General features: G+C 38.5%; 1 long non-coding RNA gene across 1 annotated transcript; it reads right to left on the bottom strand.

Annotated features, from left to right (window-relative positions):
• Positions 1 to 977: 977 nt before the first annotated feature.
• On the bottom strand, positions 978 to 8,391 carry LOC129451760 (uncharacterized). Its single transcript, XR_012358286.1, has 3 exons — positions 8,148 to 8,391; positions 3,304 to 3,380; positions 978 to 2,806 (listed from the first exon to the last, which is right to left on the bottom strand). It is a non-coding gene; the product is annotated as an uncharacterized lncRNA (long non-coding RNA).
• Positions 8,392 to 26,848: the final 18,457 nt, after the last annotated feature.

Below are 26,848 nucleotides of genomic sequence, written 5' to 3'. Positions count from 1 at the left end.
AATATACGTCATCATCAGTCGACAAAAGACCAGTTCCAATACTCAAAAACACAAGTAAAGAGAATGCATGGAATTAAATGTGTACCCTTGATATCAATGATGCATCGAATGCAGACTTGCGCGTTCGTAACCAGCTTGAATTCATATAAGACACTGCGGCTAATGTATGTTTCATAGGCAGAGCACGTATAATCTTAATGCATTTGCAACATAATGCCTTTATATTTTTATATTAACAAACTTACTGAGAAGATTGGCCTGGTATACACTTGCAAAACCCACATTGAGTGCTAGCATACACCAGCATGACGCACTGCCATGTAAGCTTTGCCCACCATATTAGATGTAACACTGCGAGGATCAATGGGCAGTGTCTGGGGTTTTAGAGATTATGCAGATTCTGAAGATAAACAATGAGCAGATGCCTACTTTCCCTGAAAATAGTAAAAAAGGACAGGTTCCTGAACAAGGTGCAATGTTGTAGGGTAATAATTTCGACAGACGGGGAGCGGTTGTGGTGGCCATTCAGCCAGGGGACTGTGGAGAGTGCCACATTTTCATTGGCACATATGTCTAGAGATGTTAACTGTACTTAAAGCATTGAAGGACTTTCTTCCAGTTCTCAGACACCGTAATGCTCTGGTGAAAATACTCAATACGACAGTGGTCTTGTATATAAATCATCAGGGTGGTCTGAGGTCGCGCCCTCTGTGCAGACTGGCACATCAGGTCCTTCTCTGGGCCCAAGAGAAGTTTCTGTCGCTGTAGACAACACATGTATTATATATGCCTGGAGCAGACATCCTGTTGAGACAGGGGTTGAGACCTGGGAATGGAGACTCTAACCTTGGTAGTGGAGGAGATTTGGGAGAGATATGGTCACGCAGAGGTAGACGTGTTTGCATCCCAGGAGAAAACACACTGCCAGTAATGTTTTTTTATGATTCATCCTGCCCTGTTGGGCCTGGATGTGCCAAGGTGATGCCTGTATGCTTTTCCCCGATTTCTCTACTTCCAGGAGTGTTAGTGAGAGTTCGCCTAGAAGGGATCAGTCTGATTTTGCTAGCCTGGTTTGCTGGATCGGAGTATGAATTTCAGATGTCCTAGCCCTCGTGGCAGGCCCACCTTGGGAAATTCCCCTCAGGAGGGAACTTCTAACTGCAATATTTCACCCCTGACCAGGAATGTGGAAACTATGGGTTTGGCATAAGGGCATAAACTTTTCAACCAGGATCTTTCTACAGATGTTGTAGAGACCATTTTAAAGGTGACATAGAATGATTGAACAGAATATTTATCCTTGTTCTGTGATGTGACATGTAGACAGTTTTTTTTTGTTTGGGTCTGTAATGCCTTAGAAGCTTCCTAAAAACCTCTCCAAGAAAGCTCTATTAGGGTGGGGGATTTCAAACAAGTGGTTTTGCACCTATTTGGCTCCCCCTACTGGCTTAACTTGCAATCTCATTACTGATTGGCTGACTTTGCTGCCACTCAAAAAATGTAGCCAATTATTTTAAAGTGGAGGGGCAGTTAGATGCATGTCATGTCATAAGCATCAGTTTTTCAGATTGGGCTGTTTTCTGGCTGACATTTCTAAAAGAGGAATTTCTATGAGACTGAGATGTTTAGCATGTTTAGCACTTTTTGTATGTTTGTAAATGTGGGTAGACTACCATTATTCAACAAAGACAAGGTAAAAATGGTTTTTCATTCTCTGTCCCCTTTAAACTCTCAAGCTCCACCAGGAAACTTTATAAATTAAAATGGAGGGTTTTCACTTTTTGGTGTATTGATAAACATACTGTATCGATCCAGTTAACTGCCCTGTTCCGTTCTGGAATCTCTCCAGGACTGTTTTTTATCAGGTTTTTAACCCTCTTTTTTAAAGGTGTATGTTGTGACTATTTCAGCCTTTTACATACCTCTATCTGAGGGGTCCTTAAGGAAGCACCCTGTGGTTTTATTTTTCATGCATGACGCTTTGAGGATGAGTGCTCCATCTAGAGTTCCGGCCTGGTACTTGGCTGTAGTTTTAGAAAGGCTTTCTTGAGCTCCCTTCGAATTTACAGTCAACTTTTCGACAAAAATGTATTCTTTAAGTTGACCTTTTTGCTCACCATTACCTCTCAGATGAGGTTAGGGGATTTACAGGCCCTTTTCATCTCCTCATCTTTTTGGAGTTTGTTCTGGAATATTAAAGCTATTCTTCACCCGAGACCGGATTATGTTCCTAAGGTTTGTACATGTCCATCTAGGACTCTAGTTCTACAGGCCTTCCATACTCCTCCTCACGAGTCAACTGACCATTAAAGGAATATCGTAGTAGGTCTTCTTCATGGAGAAAATCAGATGAGTTATTACAAGCAAATGGAAAATAGAGGTTATTTTATTGGCTTATGAAGTGCACGGTATGCTTTCACCTCTGCTAATTAGGGCACATTCAACCAAGAGTATGGCTTAATCTCAAGCCCTCTCGTCTGGGGTATCTATGCTAACTGTATGCAATGTGGCAGGGTGGCCTTAAACCACGTTTACAAAGTTTTAGAGATTACTCTGAATCTCTATAAGAACTTGGAATAGTTGTACAAAGATTTCACATGAGTGCACGCTGCTGGTGTGTTCCCATTTTGTCATGTCAAGACACTGCGTCTCATTTCCTTTCTCAGTGAACCATGGTTACATACATAACCGAGACGTTTTCCTCTTCCACAGGCATTGAAGATTTCAACTGATGAGTTATAGATGGAGTTGACTCGTTGTATATACAGTAACTTACACAGGTTTCTACTTCTTCCACATCAGGGAGCTTAAAATGAAAATATGCTTAAGTTTTATGCTGTAACAAAGTCTTACATTTATGATGTTGTAAACAGACATACAAATTTTTTTTTAAATGAGCAAACTCTGATTCTGATGTCATAAATAAGACACCGTAAAATAGTGTTACCGATAGTGTTTATACATTATACTGTGTGCTTATGTGCCCTGTAAAAAAATGGGTTATTTTTAACCCAGCCTTTGATCAAAAAGGACGAGCACAAACATTGGGTTAAGTTAAACCAGAAAATGTTTATATTTGATCTAACAATGCAAACAACCCAGTATTTTGGAGTGTGTTATTCAGGGTTGTTAATATTAGTTTTTTTTAGGGATAGAGTGTAGCAGAGACTTTTAATGTAGGTACAATGTATTAGCACATGTACAGAATAAGTATATATGTGTACACAATTACATTAACTACTAACCATGTAAAATGTGTACAAAGACAACTAATATTGTATAAAGTGCACTGAAATTCTTTACCTGGGCTAAGCTGCATTGTATGAAAACCACAGTCAGAGATACAAGGATAAAACAAATGGATGCAACCGCAATGGTGTCTGTAAGAGAAGAATTTAGAGATTACTGAAGTTCTTTGGTAATTCATTACTTAATAAATGACTTGTTTTATTTTCACAGTGATCTTTACTGACACTTTTGGCTTGGTAATCAAGTACATTAACGTTTGTTTAAAACGTTTTATTAGTAAAGGTCATGTTCTTTCTGATCCCATTTTTTAAACCCTACTTAGTGTGTAATGTTGCTATAATAGCATAAATAATACCTGTAAAATAATAAAGCTCAAAGTTCACTGCCAGGCAAAATACACTGTGAAACTATCTTGATCTATGGAGTTCATTGACAAATGGTTGATATTGCAAGTGAGAATCTGTGATATTATCATATTTAAATTTAGACAGAACACTTGTGTCCCAGGTAGAAGGTGAAGTTCTCGCGACCTTTCGCAACGTTCCTCTTAAAGTCTCTAAGGGGGACGAAAAATCGAAACCTTTAGAGATCATTAGGCGTGCACATTCCTAAAACATCATTTTTTTGGTCATAAAAGTGTTGTAGTTGAAGGTTATATTCTTATATGACTTTAGGGCACGGGTCTTCAACTAAAATTGGTGGAGGTCCAGTAAATGAACCCTCCTCACCAGTCGAGGTCCGGACAATTATGTACTGCAAGTAAAAACATAAATTGACAGCTTTTGCCAAACTAAAGAAATTAGTATAAATATTTGTTTTATTGAACAAAATCTAATGTTATCTAGTATATTGAATAATGTTTCTTCATATGCATAAGCATAAATAATCCTTCACAAAATGGATCTCATTTTATTGCTGTTCTGTTACTGTATCTCCTTTCAGTTGCTTGGTACAAAATATCTAAATTTATCCAGTTACAATGTCTGACAAAAATATGTGCAAACAGTGCAAAATGCAGCATCTCTAAATCTGCAAAACACACATTCATTTCCACATAACATCTTAAAAGGAAAACTGAGATTTATTACAATCAATCATCACAAACCTCTCTGCCTTAATCAAATCATATCACATGTTACCTTCATTCTCATTTATTGTCTGGACTTCACTAAAAATAATGTTGAACACTCTCTTCTGTGCTTCAAGTTGCACTGGTAAAAGATTATCAGCAATATCAGTCAGTTTCTTTTAAAGTGTCTGTTTAGTTTCATAATGGCTTTTAATGTCCCCACTTTTGACAACCGCAACAGACTCGCGAGCAGATGAGGCTCTCTGCTTTCTTCCCTGAACACCTGTCTGTGATTGTTCGTGCTGGTGCCGCACTCGAAACCTGTGTCGATGTACGACCCATATAGCGCTACTTGACTGAGCATATGTGCCTGATATAAATTGGATTTTATAATAACGTTAAATAGCGTTTTCCATTTATTTATTTTATTGTGTTAAAAGGCTTTGCAGTCCAGATGGACGCATCTTGTTGTCCAGATTCGGACCAGAGTCCGCCAGTTGGTGACCCGTGCTTTTGGGGTACGTTCCATTTTGGTTATTGTATGGTCACATAGTGTACGAACGTTACATAGTTGACTTTCGGACATTAATAGAATGTTCCCACATGGTCCTCTTTTGGTCATATCATAACATTCCTGATATGCCCTTAGAGGGACATTCTGGTTATTCTGTGGTTACATAGCAACTTTACAGAAAGGACATTTGGAACATTAACAAAAGTTCACAAACGGCCCCTGTCAGACATATAACACGTTTACGATCTTACTATAGGGGGACAATCCATATAGGTTATTCTGTGGTCATGTAGAAACGTTACAAAGAGGACATTTGGAAAGTTTATAGAACATCATATAAAAATGTTCCCGATATAACTGTAGGGGGACATTCCAAACTGGTTATTTTTTTGCAACATAAAAATGTTACAGAGAGAAAACCAAGAGCCCAACTGAAGATGATGTATTGTGTACAAAATAAAAATTAGCTTTTTTTGGAAAAGCTTTTGTAAAGGAATTTAATACCTAGTCATATTTTTGTCTTGAGTGATTGTCTTACTCTTTAATTTTACCTCTATTACAATAAAAAAAATAGTAAACAAATGTGATTTGATTTTTGACTTCTGTCTTTGATAGATGCTGCCTCTTGGAAAAGAATAGACCTATGTGCTTTTTGTCCTTGCTTATGCATTTTATATAAATGTATTTTCTAACTGGTTTTGTATTTATATGGTCTTATTCTGCAGGGTTCAGAACTGGAGATTGAAGTTACTAAAGTTTAATGTTTATCAAGTGAGTGACCTTATTAGTGTTATGTTTATCTATCACATTTGCACATCTGTAAACATAAATTTTATATTTCATGTGTATATTTGTTTCTGTTATTACATTGTATGCACTAAAACTCTAAATGTTTTGCTTTAATTGCAGTATTTTTTGTTTGAAACAATTTAATTAATTTGTTTCTATTAGCTTTTATGTATTTTATGTTATTCTTGTATTTTATTGTATTTTTTTCTTTAATATATAATTGTATTTGTAATCACTCATCTATTATGCAAAATATGCTTATTAGAATATTACATGGTCAAAACGTATCCGGCACCAGTATTCCTGGTTTAGGAGGAATACAAAGGAGTATTGGTCATTTTAAGGACCTGACGGCCACCATTTTAAAAATAGGGCCTTTCTTGGAGTCAAACTTTGGTAAACGTTTTGTATGTTTTTAAGTACATCTGATACTACTGTAAACCAACGAGAAACCTTTTGTTAGAATTTTTGGGGTCAAACCATATTTGCAGCTGACTAGAACGTTCTGGGAATGTTACTAGGCAATGTCCTTAACACCAGCAGGGTTGTTCTGAGAATGTCTTGGAAACTTAAAATGTATGCATAAGATATTGTCCTCTTAACATTCCCGCGGAACGTCCTGAATGTTCTGTGAAGGTCTGCCAAATATCATCCTCCAACCCTTTAAAGAACTCCACATCACGTCCATCTCTATAATTCAACATTTTTGTATGTGAAAACATTAGGGGTGTAACAATTAATGTTGCAAATGTGCGTTTTCTCAATGAATGAATTTGAATGAATTACGGTGAAATCTAGGCACATCCGAACGCCAGGGGGTGCTCCCATGCAGAAACTCCCTTTGTGCCACAGAAGAAGTAGCCTTACGAATGCTATTCCAGGAAATATCTACAGGAATATTTATATCACTGTTCTTCAAATTGTTTCAGGTATTTTCATGATAATAAAGAATATTTTAAATGATTTTGTTTAACGAGTGTTGCTTATTTAAATGCACTTTATAAACGACTCCGACTCGTTATGATTTTAGACCATAGACCGTAAAAAAAGATGGACGACGCGACGTCGCCTCCCACCATTGTAATGAATTGAAGCCAAAAATGTCCGACCACGATCGCCACCATGTTACGTAAAAACGTCAGTTTGGAGCCGAGGCATGCGCAGAAGGTATCGTCCGTGGAGCCAGAGGCGGAGCCGAGGTATCAAATTTCCGCCCAAACGCTCGCGCGACCAATTCAACCACTCCAATCATAACGACACGCCCCGTTTCTATAGCATCAAATTACAAGCTAAAATGAAACTTATCACAAAAATTAACACTTGAGCATATATCAGCGTGATAACAACTACTTGAAAGGACCAAAACCATCTTTCGAAAACTTTTATTGGAAGTGTAAATTTTTTTTAATTTAGAGCATAGTCCCATTCATTTGAATGGAGAGGGCGGGGTTATGACTTGTACTGCAGCCAGCCACCAGGGGGCGATCAAAGAGCCAGAGGCTTCACTTTTCAAGGTTTATGAGGCACACCCGTTTTAGACTGATAAGGACTTCCTACTGACCAAATGCCGTAGTACACGCACAAGCTGCGCATGAAATAAAGAATCCCAGTCTTGCGATTCAGAATCGATTTCAGACAGGCATTTTTAAAGCGTAACTAAACCCCTGGTCAGAGCCTCACTCCACCCACTGGCAATATTTGAAAAATGCGAGAAAAGTGGGCAGATCCCAACGGAGATAGAGGGGACGAACTAGCTCGTACCAAGCATGTGGTGAGATCGTAACAAGGGCGTGATGAGCTTGAACCTGCTTACGTCACGAGTTACTTTTTGGACCCAACATCCAATAGGAAAATTCAACTGCAGTAGCCACCGTTCAACCTGAAGAGGGCAGCACTCAGACGTTTACACCATATATTGTAGTATTGACACACTTTATATCCAAATGTCAAAAAACTTACTAAAATCAATGAACAGCACTAATAAAGCATCATTCTTACAGATCATTAACTAAAAAAAGTTGGTTAAGGGTTTAGTTACTCTTTAATGGGTCACGTGGTTGAATTGATACATTCCTACAAAACATATATTTTTATGCTACTTTAACCTAAAAATAAATTTTTTAAATTTTAACTCTTTTTTTATAAGTTATGTCAACAATTCACAGGCAGAAGCAAGATGTCTTAACTTCATGCTGCATTTTTTTACAGTGTGCTCATCTTATAAATAACTGGATATATATCGAAAATAATATATAACAGAAAATTGTTCACCAATTGTTTTATATATATATATATATTTTATATATATATATATATATATATATATATATATAAACGTATGTTTTAAAACCCTCTTGCTATTTCAAAAATAGTTGGAATTTTACCCCCGGTCTGGGTTAAAAATTATGATTTCATTGATGTATTTTACATTACTGTGACCTTTATATAACAAAAAGCTAAATTTAAGATGTTAATTTTAAGAAAAATAAAAAAATAGGTTTTCCTTTTAAAATTTAATGAACTTACCTGAAGTTGTATTCTGTTGCCCTGACTTACGAGGGTACGTAGCAACACATTTAAGGTCACTGATGAAATTAGGCAAGTATACTCGACTCTCCATAAAAGACATATTGCTGATCTTGACATAACTGATATTGGATGAAAAGTTCAAGGGAGGTTCCCATTGAAGAGTGGGTTCAGATTTTTCATATTTGGCTTGACAGATGGCAACTTTCTGACCATTGATAACCTCCAGCCAACTGGTAAAGTTGCTAACTTAAAACAAGGATATTTAAAATTTTGTCAGTATAATTAATTCACTTTAAATTCACTTCATATTTATTTGTCATTACACCACATTTTTTTTATTCTGAATGGCTGAGAAATGTTCCATGGGTGTTGATTATTTTTCACACACCTAACTTGTCAAATGTCTTAAATATAGGCACCAAAGCAATGTTTGTGGTAACCGTGGTATAATTTTTAAATAATACACATCTGCGGTGTAACGGCACGGTGTGCATTATTTTCTTATCATTCAACGGCCCATTGTCAATTATTACTTACGTACATCAATGTAATAACAAAACTGATTTACTTTTTATTTTAAATACATTTTTAAGGACATAACATTTTGTTATAGTAAAATGAACTCAACTTAGTTTTAATACTCACAGATTAGCCATCAGTTACAGTAGCTGTTTTTTTTTTAAGTAAATATGTTGATTGACATCTGTAACTGAATGTAACAATAAAATGTTTCTCTCAGTTTTTACAATAAGATACTTACCAGTGATATTTATTTTTTGTTTATATCCACCACCTTTATATGATACGTCACATATGTAAGATCCTTCATCTTTTTTTGAAATCTTTGAAATGAAAAAAGAAAATCCATCTGAAGAGTTGAGCAGCATCTTTCCATCATTACAGGTGTTTTGGATAGTTTTTTCAAAGCCAATCCAACATTTCCTGCTTTGTAAGTTAATATTCCAGATGATGTAAAGGAGTTCATTCCATTTGATCTCTGTATTGTCACACTTTAAAGTGACATTGCTCCCCTCCATAAAAGTTTGAGCTTTAAAAACTACAATAATGGATAGAAAATTATTAGTCAATTAAAATGTATACACGTCATCTCATTTTTTTTAAGTAAACTTATCTTTCCCTGACATGCCAGACAGTCTTTTCATCACTTCCTTCTCCAACCCTAAAATAGTTCAAACATATAGCTACAGACAGCTACTCTGACATTAAATGTCAAACAGTTGTTATATAAGAATACACTTTGTGTTTTGTTTATGCACTTAAAGCAAACATTTAGTATTTCTGTATTGAGATCTACATAATTATGTTCAGTGTTTACTCACATAATAGTACATTTCTGCATCCACACATCCAACTGTGTTAGCTGTATTAAGTCACTGTATTATAAAAAAAATAATAAATGTAGGCTATTCTCTTTCATCTATAAGAAATTTAAGCCAATAAAAACAGCATTTGGTTGTAAGCTTGCTGACCCTTGCTAAACCAGTAACCTTAAATATAGTAACATCTGTACATTAATATTAGTAAAATATTAATATCATAAGGTGGACATTTAATGACAACATTAATTGAAGCTAAAGTAAGCAAAAAGACAAAGAAGTAATTACAAAAAAAAAAAAAAATCCTAACCTGAACCTGTAATTCTACTCTCCACTTTGTCAGCCACAGAAGCTGGTCTCTGTTGTATTAGGTTAGGGCCTACAAAGATTGTTTGATCTTCACCTTAAAAGGTTAGTGACACAGCATTAGTAACAGGTAATAGAACGCAAATGGAAAATGAATCACTCGAGTGAGTATTTCTGTTTCAGTTAGTTTCTCTGTAACGTCTTTATTACACAAATGTAAGTGGAAAATATTGAAGCTTCTTTAACATTGAAGCTTCTTTTACATTTTACAGCAGATTAGACAAACAAAGAGATTATATAACATGCCAGGGGGCAGGTTGTTTTCCCCCTCACTGCCAAAGGTCGAGAATTTAAGTACATTTTTTAAATTGTCTTTTTTTCAAATAACGCAGCATTTTCAGAGAATGTTAATTTCAAATTGAGGCTGTGAGGGAAAGTTTTTTTTTTTTTTTCATTTCATGGCCTCTATCCCTTACTGCCTTTTGGTGGCGGCAGGCTGAATAAAGACTATATATTAATTTTTATATATATAAAATTCTATAACCGACACCAAGTTCTTATAAGGAGTCAATACCAATCGTGCTAGTAAACAGTCAGTCAAAAACAAACAGATATGAAGTATATCACATTAAAATGTATTTGAACAAACCTCTTGAATAAGTTCTTGCCACAAACATGCTCAGGAAGACGATTGATGTCAATGTCATTTTGTTCATCATAGCTCCAAATCTCCAGTCAAACTGTTATTCACAAATCTGTTCTTCCTTTAAATGTACTTTTTTTTTAGTCCAGAAAGATATAAACTTTCATGCACATTGAGTCAATGGATCTTCAAATATAATAACCAACTTTTCTGGTTGTCTTTTTTTAAATGTTATACATTCTGTCTTTACATTTAGATTCAACATCTTCAACACATATATTTGTGTATGTGAAGCTATGTTTGATTGTCTCTATCTGTCAGTCTTTCCGTTTCTTGTCTCTCTCCTCTGTTTGTTTCCCTTCATGCATGTGACACTATTTTGAACACACCTCTATAACACACCTCTATTTTTTTCTTTTTCATCACTTCACATTTGTCCACAAATGCTTATTTCCTGCCATGTTAACCACAGTGTTATGTTCACAAAAGGCACAGACTAAAAGGTAAGAAAGAAATGGTTCATTTAAGAACCTTTGACCTAAATAAGTAATGCATTTTATACTGTACAAACTGTATATTCTATTCCCTTCCCCTAACCCCAACCATCACAGAAAACGTTCTGCTACCTTAGATTTTCAATAAACAACATTCTGTTTGATTTATAAGCTGGTTTCCTCATGGGGACCTCAAAATGTCCCCACAAGGTCACAAAAATACTGGTATTCCTATCTTTGTGGGGACAATTGGTCCCCACAACGTGATAATTACCAGGTACACACACACACACACCAAACACACACACTGGGAGATGGACACAAAATATTGCCAACTCTCCGCCTATTGTCTTATGTGTAATGTACCAAGCACAATGTTTTTTTTTTACCTGTGACCTGACTTTTAGCGCAAACCCCTGGTGTTTAGAGCAGTCTTTAGGCTTTCAATGATAAAACTAAAGCAGCTGCACTCCGGCTCTTTCATTTTTGTTTATTTTGCAAGCGTGTAAAAGTTGCTTGAGGTTATTTCATCAATTGCTCTGAAATATCAGAGAAAGCTCTAACACGTAAATAACATTGTGCAGCATGTTTACTAACAACACATGCAGTGGACTCTGACATTATATTAGGCTGTGTAAATTTAAACCCATAATTTCTCCCACTCGAGTTTAAACAATAGCAGAGGGACTCACCCAAATATACAATGCATGCATAAATACTGTGATAGCTTCTGCAAATCACAGTGCAGTGATTGGATTAGACAAGTCCTTCTTATAACGCTCAAAACCAATGACATAACAAGTGTCTTGCAGCTAATGAACACTCGAATCACTTGCATATACTTCACATATTATGACGTGGCTTCAACTTAACTTTTTTAAAGAAATAGAGTCAAAGAAATTGTCTCAAAAAGGGAAAAAAATGACCAGTTTCCACTTTTTAGTATAACTTGTGACAGCTATTACTGTGCAACACGTACATATCAAAGTTTGGGGTGTTATGACCCTTTAAAATGCACAATGATCTGTTAGGCTGTCTATATTTTCATATTATTAAATTAGACAAACTGTAGACTTTTCATCATTATACCTTAATTGTTTTTGTTAAATGAGGTTTTAAACAACAGCACAGTCAGACAATTCATGTGCAGATGTGGTTCAAAAAGAATGGTGCAATCACACAGGATGTGGTTTAGCAGTGGCCCTTCCAGTCTCACATACATATTAGTGCTGACATGTGTTTCAAGATTTCTGATAAAGCTATCGACTAAGAAACCTAAAGGGGAAATATCACAAAAATCTGACTTTTTCCATGTTTAAGTGCTATAATTGGGTCCCCAGTGCCTCTATCAACATAAAAAATGTTGATTTGACGTCTTGTGAAATGTCCCCTAAACGCTTTTTAAAATGTACAGTGCAAATAGTGGTATAATTCTGACATATTACAAAGCATTCATTATTTCATAACACCTTCAGACAAACACACAACCCCTTATAATCTGATGAACTACATATTCTTCCAGAATCCTCTTTATCCTACTACATTCATTTTAATTCTTAGTCATTAGATTTTATAATTATTTGTTTACCTTAAACTTGTGAGTTACATTTTAAGTTTTATTAGCAGGTTGGCAGCAGTGGATTTTTTTATTTATGTAGAGCTTTTAAAATTGTTTAATATTCCAAAGCAGCTTCACATGAAATTGAAACAAAGAAAACACAGAAAAGCAAATCCGTAACAAAGAATGGAGACAGTGTTAACTTCTGATTGCAACTACAACATACTGCTGTAACATTATATAATTTACACTAAACATATGCTATATAGATTATTGTGAATACTATATTATAGAATTTAACATCACTGCAAGAGCACAAGGAAGTGGTCAGTTATTGCTGAGCAGTCATCAATTTAGCAGCATAACCCTACAGTCACATTAGCTACAAAAGTGACCGACACGCACTTGCTTGATGGGCGTTCCTTAGCTAGTATCAGTAAGTCACTTCAGAAGTATTGTTAAGAGAAAAGAATGATGTTTTTGGATTTAAAAGTATTTATTTCCAGATAAAAGTAACAAAATATATGAGATAAAATGCCAAACCTATCAGATATATACAAAAATACGCATTTTCCACCATCTTGAATCTTTTCTTCGATTCGAGCCACAGACCTATGCTGCCCCTACACTCCGATTGGCAGTCGCTTTGTCGCATCGCTCAGCATTTGCATAAAATAGCCTTCTTGTCTATTTTGGCCCCACCTTGCTCGGCACAGCAGCGAGCTCGTCGCTTGTCGCTGGCAAACGGCCACCAAACTTAAATTTAACCTGTTTATCTTAGATGTCCTCGATTAACAGAGAAACAAGGTGCTATTAAGGCAGAGGCTGCTCACGTGTAGGGGAGACCGGGATTGGTTGTCACAATTTTTACTCATGCATGAATTGCTCATCTTCAAAAAATCTTTCAGCAGTAATTCCTACATGAAATGAAAACTTGGGGTCTTGGCTTTAAATGTGTATACTTTTTACTTTTCGAATGTATTGTAACAGGAAGTAATTAACCATCAAAGACACTCTGACACAATGTGACAACCAACCCCATCATGGGGTTGGTTGTCACGGGGTATGGGGTTGGTTGTCCCTATAGAGGTTCAATAGGATCTCAGTGGCTGTTTCTCAATTCCAAGAACGCAAAGAACGGACTTGCGTCCTCGTGGAGATCGGTCTTGCCAGGCGACCTTGGAAGAACGAACTCGGAAGTTTTGCCGCAATGACTTCTGGGGCGTTAAGCGATTTCAGCAAGTCTGCACTCGATGCATCCTCGATATCAAGAACACATCCGGGTATTTTCATGCGTCCTCTGTCCTTGCGTTCTTGAGAATTGGAATGAACTTCGACCGTTAATGATGACGTAGAGCGAGGACACGAGGACGCAAGAACGCTGAAGAACGCATATTGAGAAACAGCCAGTGATAAATTGGGATCTGAAAAGATAATGCGTAACTTTTTAGTTTTGAACCTAGAAACTGCGAATAAGTTTTAATATGAATACCACCCCTATAAAAGTTGTCATCAATGCCCATTGTGTTTAAACAATGGGATTAACGTGGGTGATCAGTTACTTGAATTGTCTACTGTGTTGAGAAATAAAATGAAATATTTTTTAGTGCTAAAACCTTTTTATTATTGTTTCATTATTTAAGTTGCCTAACAGCAAAAAAAAAAAACAGTCTGCATGTCCAATATTCTTATGTGACAACCAACCCCGCAAGCAATGAGACAACCATCCCCAACTGACTTCTTGACAAACATGCTATGCTAGCTACCACACGGCTTTAACTTGATAGCTAAAAGATGACTCAAAATAAAGCTACTACTTTTGGCTTTTTAATGAGTGTTTGGTTTTTGAATGACTAATATCCTACAAGATCTCAACACAAAAACAACATGAAAATGAAAATTTAACATGAAAATTTACTCTGACCCATGAAAATAAAAAATTGTCTCCTCACCTCAATGTTGTATCTGCTCAGCAAAATTACAAGTGCAAATGAGTAAGCTTTCAAAGGCTAACAGATTGATATCAAAATTGTACCACAGCGCCATGTAATGTGTCTGGAATAAGCAATGTGACAACCAGCCCCGGTCTCCCCTAATGTTGAAGGCATACAGTCATAAAGTATAATGGATGTGTGCTCTGTTCCACTCAAGGTTACTATTGCAGAATAGCTATGTTTACGAGCCAAATAATTTTTTTTCAATTTGTTTATTCGTCACATACACCGTTATATGCAGGATACCACATATAGCATGTAACAATTATATACAAGTATACCAGTAACACTATAAATCTAATGTACAGAAGATAAACAGTATAAAATAAAATAAATATATAACTGAACTCAACTGAGAGTATGTGGAGATAAAATGGATGTGGATTAAAAACTGGCATATGAATATGGTATAAGTGACATGAATGAGGTTGTCATGATTTCCAGGAGGAACCGGAACCAAGTGCAGGTAAGGTGAACTCAACGGGGTTTATTTATAACAGAAAATGCTCACATGGGATCAAAAGACAAAACATTAACAATAATAAACAAGATCAAGCCAAGCAAGACACTATGACAAGGCTTCTTAACTAAATGACTTGACTATGACAGTGCAAAACAAATCAAACATAGCAGACTAACCATAATGATTTAGCACAGGACAGAACATACTGGGGCCTTAAATAGAAAAACTAAACGAGATAACGACGGAAGGTCAGGTGAGGGGAGTTAACCAATAGTAAATAATTAACTAGGAGCAAGGGGGTGGGGTCAGAGACAAGACACAGCAGCAGACAGCTCAAACAAAAGGCCACTTGTTACCACACAAAACACGGGTACCACCACGATCCTGCCACATGACTATGAACAACTATGAATAACTATGACAGACTAGCAGGGTCATGACAAAGGTGTAACAGAAACATACATAATGTGCGAATATAACAGTACAAGAAGCTCCTCTTGAACCTCTCAGTTCTGGTCCTTGGACTACAAAACCTTTTGCCTGATGGCAACAGGTTGAACATAGCTGTTGGGGTCTAGTGTGTCTTTAATAATCTTGACAGCTCTTTTGATGTTTTGCAGGGAAGGAAGAACAGCTCCATTGATCCAGTGTATCCCTTTCCAAGGACTTTACGATCGTGGATGGAGCTGTTTCCATACAAAACAGAGATGCACCGAGAGAATGCTTTCTATAGCTCCTGTAAAGAACGTTTTCAGGATCGCTGGGGAGACCTTGAACTTCCGCAGTTGTCTCAGAAAGTACATCTGCTGTCAAGCTTTTTTTTACCTGAGCTTGGATGTAAACAGCCCAGTTAAAGAGCTCTGATGTGAATGCCTACACTGTATAAACACACCTGTAAATTTTGCAGTAAATACTGGCCGCAGGGTTGCCAGCCGGTTAATGTCATTTTTACAGTAGCTTCTCTGTAATTTAATTTAAAGAATTTTTCCAATATTCTCGGATTACTGTATTTAAATGTATTTTTTACTTGAATTTGACTATTTGCTTTATTTAGAGGAGTATGCAAAATGCAGTATATTCAATATATTGTCCTGATTGCTGAATGACTGGCAGATTTAAATTTATTTATAAACTGTATAGGGTGGTTTCCTGGGCAGGGATTTGCTTAAGGCAGGACTAAGCCTTAGTTTAATTAGGAAATATAACTGTTTTTAACAAACATGCCTTACTAAAAACATTACTTGTGTGCATTTTGAGGCAAAACAAAGGGTAGGCTACTGGTGTACTTTAAAATATGCCATTGCAGGTTATAGTTTGGACAGCTCTTACATTTATTTTAGTCTAGGACTAGCCTAATTCCTGTCTTGGAAACCACTCCTATAAACTTTAAGCAATTTAGTATCTGCAAGTGTTGTATAATGCAAAAAGTAATCCACCTATTATTTTACAAAACAAATAATTTAAAACTTCTTAATCACATCTATCAGACATTGACAAAAAAAAGATTTAAAAAGAAAAATGGCTTCACTGGAGCAGAATCTGGAATCTCTAGACAAACGACTACATGATCATATGTTTGGCAGTGTGTCTAATTTTATTTTAGACAATGACAAGCACACTAATTTTACACAGGTCTACCATCTGCTTCTGTGTTTTTCATCCTCCTCACTTACATGACAACTTACATGACAATCATTTATACACTTACCGAGCAGTTTCTTCTGATCCTGATAAAAATTTGGCTAGGCTTAACTTATCAAGACCTAGGAACTGTCTCAAACATCTTTCATGACTGGCTCGATGTATGGCTAAAGAGTTACAATGGCTTGTCTGGTGGCCATCCAGAAAAGACATCAGAAGAAATCTTCCCCCTCTCTTCACGATTACAGTAGACTGTACTAAGGTGTGTATTACGGTGGCCAAGAAGTGCAAATCTAAACAACAAATCTAAAATCAAAACAACAAATTAAAACCACAAATGCAAATTTAAAAACATAATTGCAAGTCAAAAAACACAACGACGAATCCAGTGACAAAATAACAATTCAGAAAACAAAATAACAAATGAGAAAACCAAAAAACAAATGAAAAACAAAACGACAACTCAGAAAACAAATTAAAAAGTCAGAAAACACAACGACAAATCTAATTACTAATGTTTCACTGTAAGTAAAGAATCCATTTACAATGCATGTTGTCAAATGTTGATCTTCCACATGTGCAAAAAACTATTTACATGTTATAAAATTCTGCCTCAAGTTTTACAATGAAAGAGGTAGTATGTTATGTAAATGTTATGATAGAAATTATCCAGTTATTTATTCCTCACTTTATTTGTATTTTCTCAACTACAGTATTGTTCAAAATAATAGCAGTACAATGTGACTAACCAGAATAATCAAGGTTTTTAGTATATTTTTTTATTGCTACGTGGCAAACAAGTTACCAGTAGGTTCAGTAGATTCTCAGAAAACAAATGAGACCCAGCATTCATGATATGCACGCTCTTAAGGCTGTGCAATTGGGCAATTAGTTGAATTAGTTGAAAGGGGTGTGTTCAAAAAAATAGCAGTGTGGCATTCAATCACTGAGGTCATCAATTTTGTGAAGAAACAGGTGTGCATCAGGTGGCCCCTATTTAAGGATGAAGCCAACACTTGTTGAACATGCATTTGAAAGCTGAGGAAAATGGGTCGTTCAAGACATTGTTCAGAAGAACAGCGTACTTTGATTAAAAAGTTGATTGGAGAGGGGAAACCCTATAAAGAGGTGCAAAAAATGATAGGCTGTTCAGCTAAAATGATCTCCAATGCCTTAAAATGGAGAGCAAAACCAGAGAGACGTGGAAGAAAACGTCTCGGGTTACGTATGTAACCCTTGTTCCCTGAGAAGGGAACGAGACGCTGCGTCGCCATAGAGACGCTTTGGGAACGCCTTCAGGTGTGAGTCGTCTGAATGTGTATATCAAATCCAACCAATGGTGGGGCGTGACGTCACCGGCGGGGTGACGTAGGAGCCGGGAAGCATAAAAGGCGACGTACAACCACGCCCCCACTATCTGAAATATTGCCGAAGACGGCTTACAGGTACGCAGGAAGTATGGCAAAGGAGACGCAGCATCTCGTTCCCTTCTCAGGGAACAAGGGTTACATACGTAACCCGAGACGTTCCCTTTCGAGGGAACTCGCGCTGCGTCGCCATAGAGACACTTTGGGAACGCTATACCCAATCCGCCAGACTACGAGTGCCTGTCTGTGTGTAAAAAGCACAACTAAGACCTAAGCACCAAAGATCCAGGAGTAGGAGTGAGATCCATCTCATAAAACTGTACAAAAGTGAGCGGTGAGGACCAGCCTGCCGCATCACAGACATCCTGGACAAAGGCACCTGCCCACAGGGCTTTAGATGCCGCCATACCTCTAGTTGAATGCACTCTGACGGTTAAAGGAGAGGGCCGTCCAGAGGCTTCATACGCAAAAGAGATAGCCTCGACTATCCATTTACTCAAAGTTTGCTTTGTGGCCGGGAAACCTTTCCGGGCCGAACCAAAGCACAAAAATAACTGCTCTGCTTTCCTGAACTCCGCTATTCTGAGCACATACATGTCCAGTGCTCATACTGGACAGAGTAAATTAAGCTTTCTTTGGCTCACGTTCTTAAATGGTGGAGGGCAGAACGCCTGCAAGACTATGGAGCGTGGTATGTTGCTCAAAACCTTCGGAACGTAGCACGATCTAGGGTATAGAAAAACCTTTACCATGCCTGGAGCGAACTCGAGACAGGTTGGTGAAACTGAGAGAGCCTCTAAATCTCCTACCCTCTTAAGGGAGGTAATAGCTAGGAGAAATATAGGGCCAATCCCATTTCTCTGTCTTACCCCTTCCCCTACCACTTCGTCTTACCCCTACCCCTTGTCCCTCAAAACCAAGTGTTAAGCGCTAGGGGTGAAAACATACCCTTATAAAATGAGACACCGCTTGGTTATGGTTACGTCATCATACATCGTCGTTTGCTGGCTGCCAGTTAAAACTGTAGACAAGCATGCAGTCCATTCATGGCTAGTTAGAGAAATACGGGAATGTTGTGCAAATCAGCAAATACGGGAATGTTGTGCAAATCAGCAACGTAACGTTAGCGTAGCAAACTAGCGAAATTTTAAAACATTTAAATTAAGAACATAATTCAAATATATATGAACAGGAAGGACTGTGTAGAGCACAAAACAAGACGTTAGTAATTTTTAAATTAATTATTAAGCCGAAAATACTTACATTTATGGGACTCTCTGGACGTTCTGGCCGCCATTTTTGCCGGTTGCGCAGTGTATTCTGGGTACCCCTTGGTTTCAAGTAAGCTTGCGGAAATTCTTGGTTTTAAGGGGTATCTACCACTTGCCCTTAGCCCTACCCCTTGATCAAAACCAGAATTGGGATAGCCCTTACTCTCACGTGAACGTGCAAAACTAAGGGGTAGGGGTAAGGGAAAGGGGTAAGACAGAGAAATGGGATTGGCCCATAGTTTCCAGAGTAAGAAACTTTCTGAAATTATATCAATGGCTCAAATGGTGCCCCTGATAAGTCCTCCAGGACCACAGACAGATCCCACGCAGGGATCCTAAAATGACTCGCAGGCCTCAGCCTCCGAGTGCCACACAGGAAACGCATGAATAGATGGTCTCTACTTAATGAGGGACTGACCACTAAGGTATGAAAGACAGATATAACTGCCACATAAGCCTTAATGGTCAAAGGAGGCAGCCCTGCTGCAAGCTGCTCCTGTAAAAACTCCAGAACTGTACCAAGGGGCAGTTAACTGGGTCATATAAGTGCTCTTGGCACCACGTAATAAAAGTCTTTCTGCAAATGCGTATAATTTCCTGGTGGTGGGAGCTCTGGAAATAAAATAGTCTCAGTTGAGAGACCCATTTCTATGAGTCTGTCCTCCTCAGAGGCCAGACCCAAAAACTCTAGGCAGGGGTAAAACACAGTGCCCCTTGCCTGAGACAACCGATCCCTCCAGATCGGCCCCTGAAATGGGGAGCCGTCCAGGAGGGAGACCAGGTTTGAAAACCACACTCGGGTCAGCCAACACGTGGCTAAGAGCAACAGCTGTGCCTGTGCTGCCGGACTCTCTCCAGAACTCCCGGGAGCAGAGCAATTGGGGAAAAACACACAGGAGGCCCTCAGACCCTTCCTGTGTCATGGCAACCAGTCCGAGTGGGACTGGGTGAAAGAGAGAAAACCAAAGAGTACAATGTGAATTCTCCTGAATTGCAAACAGGTCAGCTTTCGCTTGGCCGAACCTGAGCCAAATTTGCTCCCCCACATGTGGGTGGAGTCTTCATTCCCCAAGCTCAACGCCTGCCTCAGCAGAACGTCTGCTCCATGTGGACTTACATAGATTTTTACCTTATGGTCTTCCATAGCCACTTCCCGGCCTTAGAGGGATGCATCCGTCGTAAGCCTGATGTGACGACCCTGAGCCCCCAATATTGGCCTTCATGGGAAAGGAACCATGGTTTCTTCCATAATACTAATGCACAAAGCATCTGCGTGTGACCTTGATCATGAGAAACGGGTTGCCCCTCAGGGAACCCCATGGTTAAAGGATGGATTCTTTACGACCAGGAGACAACCGTGCCTGCACTCGTTGAAATTCATACCACGCCCAGAAAAGAGGTCCTCTTTGTTGGAGAAGCATACTTTTCCTGGCGTTTAGTTGATGGGACATTTTTGGCCCTTTTGGCTTTCCATAACTGATCACAGCTAGAAAGGGATGCGTCTGTCATTAATGTTATGCGGCGACAGACCGCACCTAACTTCGGGCCTGTAAACAAATACCCAAAATTTTTCCATATTCTTAGGGCATAAAGACATATGCGCATAACCCTGAACATGTGAAAAAGCCAACACTGGCCTCTTTGAGAAACCAACCGTGGTTTCTTCCATAATACTAAGGCACAAAGCATTCGCGTGTGACCTTGATTATGCAAAACGGGTTGCCCCTCAGGAAATCCCATGGTTAAAGGATGGATTCTATACGAGCAGGAGACAACCGTGCCTGCAGTCGTTGAAATCCATACTACGCCCAGAAAAAAAGGTCCTCTGTACTGGAGAAGCACAATTTTCCTGGCGTTTAGCTGATTGGACATTTTTGTCCTTTTGGCTTTCCATAGCCGATCCTCAGCTTAACAGAAATGCATCTGTCATTAATGTCATGAGACAACAGTCCGCACCTCACCCCGGGCCTTAGACAGAAACCTGGCATTTTTCCATATTCTTATGGCACAAAGACATGTGCGCGTAACCCTGAACATGGTAAAACCGCCAACACTGGCCGAAAGAAACCATTGTTTCTTCCATAATACTAAGGCACAAAGCATCTGCGTGTGACCTTGATCATAAGAAACGGGTTGCCCCTCAAGGAACCCCATGGTTAAAGGATGGATTCTATACGAGCAGGGGACAACAGTGCCTACTATCGTAGAAATCCATACTACACCCAGAAAAGAGGTCCTCTGTACTGGAGAAGCACACTTTTCCTGGCGTTTTAGCTGATTGGACATTTTTGTCCTATTGGCATTCCATAGCTGATCCGCAGCTTAAGAGAGATGCATCTGTCATTAATGTCATGCAGCGACAAACCACACCTCACCTCGGGCTTTGAGACAGAAACACGAAATCTTTACATATTCTAGAGTACGAAGACATGTGCGCGTAACCCTGAACATTCAAAAAGGGTTGCCCCTCGAGGAAAAACCCTGATTTTAAAACCATCACTTGGTGTGCGATTGACCTAGCTTCAACTCATTCACTTATGTGAAAAATGGACACGACACGAGCAGGAGACATCTGTGCCTGCATCATCGTAGAGTTCCATTTTATCCCCAAAATGTGATCACCTGTGTTAGGACTAACATACTTTTCTTGGTGTTCAGTCTCAACGCTAGGTATCTAGATGTGCAAACACAAAATCTCGATGCTGTGCTGCCATCTGTGCTGACTGTGCTAATATTAGCCAATCATCAATATAAATAGTATGCAAATGCCCTAAAGATGCAATGACACCAGGGCAGCATTTACACATTTTGTAAATGTGTGAAGGGATATATCTAGGCCGAAGGGAAGGCTGATATTGGTATGCCATGCCCCCAAAGGCAAACCTGAGATTCTGTGAGCAGGAAAAATCCATTAACAAAAACCAGTCCTCGGATTTGATTTGAGATTAATGTGAGTGACGGTCAACATCATGAACCATAATTTTGTGACAGTTTCGTGTAGCCTTTGAATAAAAGGAATTCCAATTCCTGCTCTAAAATTAGGGATAGCCTAATTTTCTGTGCATAAAACCCATTGAGATATGTTTGGAATGTTTTTTTCATTCTATTGTAATTTTTACCAAGGGAACCTGATTTACTGTGCTCTGTACTACAAGAGGCAGAGTGTTCACAGTTAATACAGAAGGGTACTGAGAAGTGTGGGGACCCGTAAATGGCGGATAAAACCCACACTCCCCAGGAGGGCATACCCTGATAGGGCTTTATACATATATTTGACACTGTGGAGGCTTTAGGGATGAAGCCACTCATGGCAACATAAAAACATCCTCTAAATATAGCCTATTATGTTTAAAAGCTAGCTGAAGTGCTTGTGTAAACATGGTCAGATGGTATTTTCCATGACTTGCATAATAATGGAGATCAGGAAAGAAAGAAAGTCTCTGGTGTTGAGATTGCACTCATTTTGTAAGAAAACTCTCATCTAATTTGCTGGATGATATAGTTTCTTTTTTTTTCTTTATATATATATATATATATATATATATATATATATATATATATATATATATATATATATATATATATATATGTATGCTGGTTCATACATATTAAAACTAGCAGTGACGAGTAACTACCTCGATAAACTTTAATAGACCGGTCGAGGCGGGCCTCGAACCGCGGGACACGCGAACATCGTCTGACACAGTCAAACAGTAAAGCACGGGCTACCGATCGGGGCGGGAGAAACCGACATGCGGGCTCCCGAATCCCTCCCGATAGCAATGATAAGTGCACACCGCCTTAGCGGACGCGGATCTGAACCGGTCGGTGAAGAGAAGGGCTGTGTTTACAACATATATCTCCTCAGAGGTAAAACATTGCATAGAGCTCCCGTTCGGGTTGGAAGTGACCGCAATGCGTGCCTCCAAACCCTCCCGAGGCAGAGCTTTCACGGTTAAAGTACACTACACCACCTCAGTGGACGCAGGACTTAAGCCGCAAGAAACGCGATCATTGTCTTGACTCATCAAAACAACGACACACAGCCCGAGTGGTGTGTGGCTGAGTTTAAGCATTTTGGAAGGGCTCTGGCAGCTTAACGTCCGGACGCTCTTCCGGCCATAGCTATGCGTCCTTACTACCCTGTACTCGAATATATCAACCCCCTCGGGGGAAGATTACACGAGATCACGTCCCTCTCAATGAGGGGAAGTAACTGCAGTGCAGGCTTCCACACCCAGAGGAGGAACAACGGAGCATTTTGAAAAGTAAGTTATCATAATAAACACACGTCACACCGCGCCCTCAAGAGTGGCGTGAGCGTGCTCAGCTCCTAAACTTTCTGATTTTTTTTCCCCTTCATTATCAGCCACACAGTTAAACTATTCAGTGACACAGTTTTTAAGCTATTCAGACACTCTTTGACACACACACACAGATAGCCGTCTGAGGCAATAGAGATAGTGGGGGCGTGGTTGTACGTCGCCTTTTATGACGTCACGACCCACCATTGGTAGGATTTGATATACACATTCAGACGCACTCACACCTGAAGGTCTCTATGGCGACGCAGCGCGAGTTCCCTCGAAAGGGAACGGAAGACAACCATCAAAATGGATAGAAGAATAACCAGAATGGCAAGGGCTCAGCCAATGATCACCTCCAGGATGATCAAAGACAGTCTGGAGTTACCTGTAAGTACTGTGACAGTTAGAAGACGTCTGTGTGAAGCTAATCTATTTTCAAGAATCCCCCGCAAAGTCCCTCTGTTAAAAAAAGGCATGTGCAGAAGAGGTTACAATTTTCCAAAGAACACATCAACTGGCCTAAAGAGAAATGGAGGAACATTTTGTGGACTGATGAGAGTAAATTGTGCTTTTTGGGTCCAAGGGCCACAGGCAGTTTGTGAGACGACCCCCAAACTCTGAATTCAAGCCACAGTACACAGTGAAGACAGTGAAGCATGGAGGTGCAAGCATCATGATATGGGCATGTTTCTCCTACTATGGTGTTGGGCCTATTTATCGCATACCAGGGATCATGGATCAGTTTGCATATGTTAAAATACTTGAAGAGGTCATGTTGTCCTATGCTGAAGAGGACATGCCCTTGAAATGGTTGTTTCAACAAGACAATGACCGAAAACACACTAGTAAACGGGCAAAGTCTTGGTTCCAAACCAACAAAATTAATGTTATGGAGTGGCCAGCCCAATCTCCAGACCTTAATCCAATTGAGAACTTGTGGGGTGATATCAAAAATGCTGTTTCTGAAGCAAAACCAAGAAATGTGAATGAATTGTGGAATGTTGTTAAAGAATCATGGAGTGGAATAACAGCTGAGAGGTGCCACAAGTTGGTTGACTCCATGCCACACAGATGTCAAGCAGTTTTAAAAAACCTGTGGTCATACAACTAAATATTAGTTTAGTGATTCACAGGATTGCTAAATCCCAGAAAAAAAATGTTTGTACAAAATAGTTTTGAGTTTGTACAGTCAAAGGTAGAAACTGCTATTTTTTTGAACACACCCCTTTCAACTAATTGCCCAATTGCACAGCCTTAAGAGCGTGCATATCATGAATGCTGGGTCTTGTTTGTTTTCTGAGAATCTACTGAACCTACTGGTAACTTGTTTGCCACGTAGCAATACAAAATATACTAAAAACCTTGATTATTCTGGTTAGTCACATTGTACTGCTATTATTTTGAACAATACTGTATATCTGATTGTATCTGACACCCCTCTATCTGTATCTGACATTCCTCTATATCTGACAGTATCTGACACCCCTCTATCTATATCTGATTGTATCTGACATTCATCTATCTATATCTGATTGTATCTGACACCCCTCTATCTATATCTGATTGCATCTGACATTCCTCTATATCTGACAGTATCTGACACCCCTCTATCTATATTTGATTGTATCTGACACCCTCTATCTATATCTGATTGTATCTGACATTCCTCTACCTATATCTGATTGTATCTGACACCCCTCTATCTATATCTGATTGTATCTGACATTCCTCTATCTATATCTAACTGTATCTGACACCCCTCTATCTATATCTGACAGTATCTGAAATTCCTCTATCTATATCTGATTGTATCTGACATTCCTCTATCTATATCTGACTGTATCTGACATTCCTCTATCTATATCTGACAGTATCTGACATTCCTCTATCTATATCTGATTGTATCTGACATTCCCCCATCTAAATCTGATTGTATCTGACACCCCTCTATCTATATCTGATTGTATCTGACACCCCTCTATCTATATCTGATTGTATCTGACATTTCTCTATCTATATCTGATTGTATCTGACATTCCTCTATCTATATCTGACTGTATCTGACACCCCTCTATCTATATCTGATTGTATCTGACATTCCTCTATCTATATCTGATTGTATCTGACATCCCTAAATCTATATTTGACTGTATCTGACACCCATCTATCTATATCTGATTGTATCTGACACCACTCTATCTATATCTGATTGTATCTGACATTCCTCTATATCTGACAGTATCTAACACCCCTCTATCTATATTTGATTGTATCTGACATACCTCTATCTATATCTAACTGTATCTGACACCCCTCTATCTATATCTGATTGTATCTGACATTCCTCTATCTATATCTGACAGTATCTGACATTCCTCTATCTATATCTGATTGTATCTGACATTCCTCTATCTATATCTGATTGTTTCTGACACCCCTCTATCTATATCTGATTGTATCTGACACCCCTCTATCTATGTCTGATTGTATCTGACACCCCTCTATCTATATCTGATTGTATCTGACATCCCTCTATCTATATCTGACTGTATCTGACATTACTCTATCTATATCTGACTGTATCTGACATCCCTCTATCTATATCTGACTGTATCTGACATTCCTCTATCTATATCTGACTGTATCTGACATCCCTCTATCTATATCTGACTGTATCTGACATCCCTCTATCTATATCTGATTGTATCTGACACCCCTCTATCTATGTCTGATTGTATCTGACACCCCTCTATCTATATTTGATTGTATCTGACACCCCTCTATCTATGTCTGATTGTATCTGAAACCCCTCTATCTATATCTGATTGTATCTGACATCCCTCTATCTATATCTGACTGTATCTGACATTACTCTATCTATATCTGACTGTATCTGACATACCTCTATCTATATCTGAAAGTATCTGACTGTATCTGACATTCTTCTATCTATATCTGACTGTATCTGACATTCCTCTATCTATATCTGAAAGTATCTGACATTCCTCTATCTATATCTGATTGTATCTGACATCCCTATATCTATATCTGACTGTATCTGACACCCCTCTATCTACATCTGATTGTATCTGACATTCCTCTGTCTATATCTGACAGTATCTAACATTCCTCTATCTATATCTGATTGTATCTGACACCCCTCTATCTATATTTGATTGTATCTGACATTCCTCTATCTATATCTGACAGTATCTGACATTCCTCTATCTATATCTGACAGTATCTGACATTCCTCTATCTATATCTGATTGTATCTGACATCCCTCTATCTATATCTGACTGTATCTGACATGCCT

The sequence above is a fragment of the Misgurnus anguillicaudatus genome, chromosome 17 (genome assembly GCF_027580225.2).
Source record: "Misgurnus anguillicaudatus chromosome 17, ASM2758022v2, whole genome shotgun sequence".
Taxonomy (NCBI): domain Eukaryota; kingdom Metazoa; phylum Chordata; class Actinopteri; order Cypriniformes; family Cobitidae; genus Misgurnus; species Misgurnus anguillicaudatus.
This window is presented reverse-complemented; position numbering and strand designations above follow the sequence as displayed.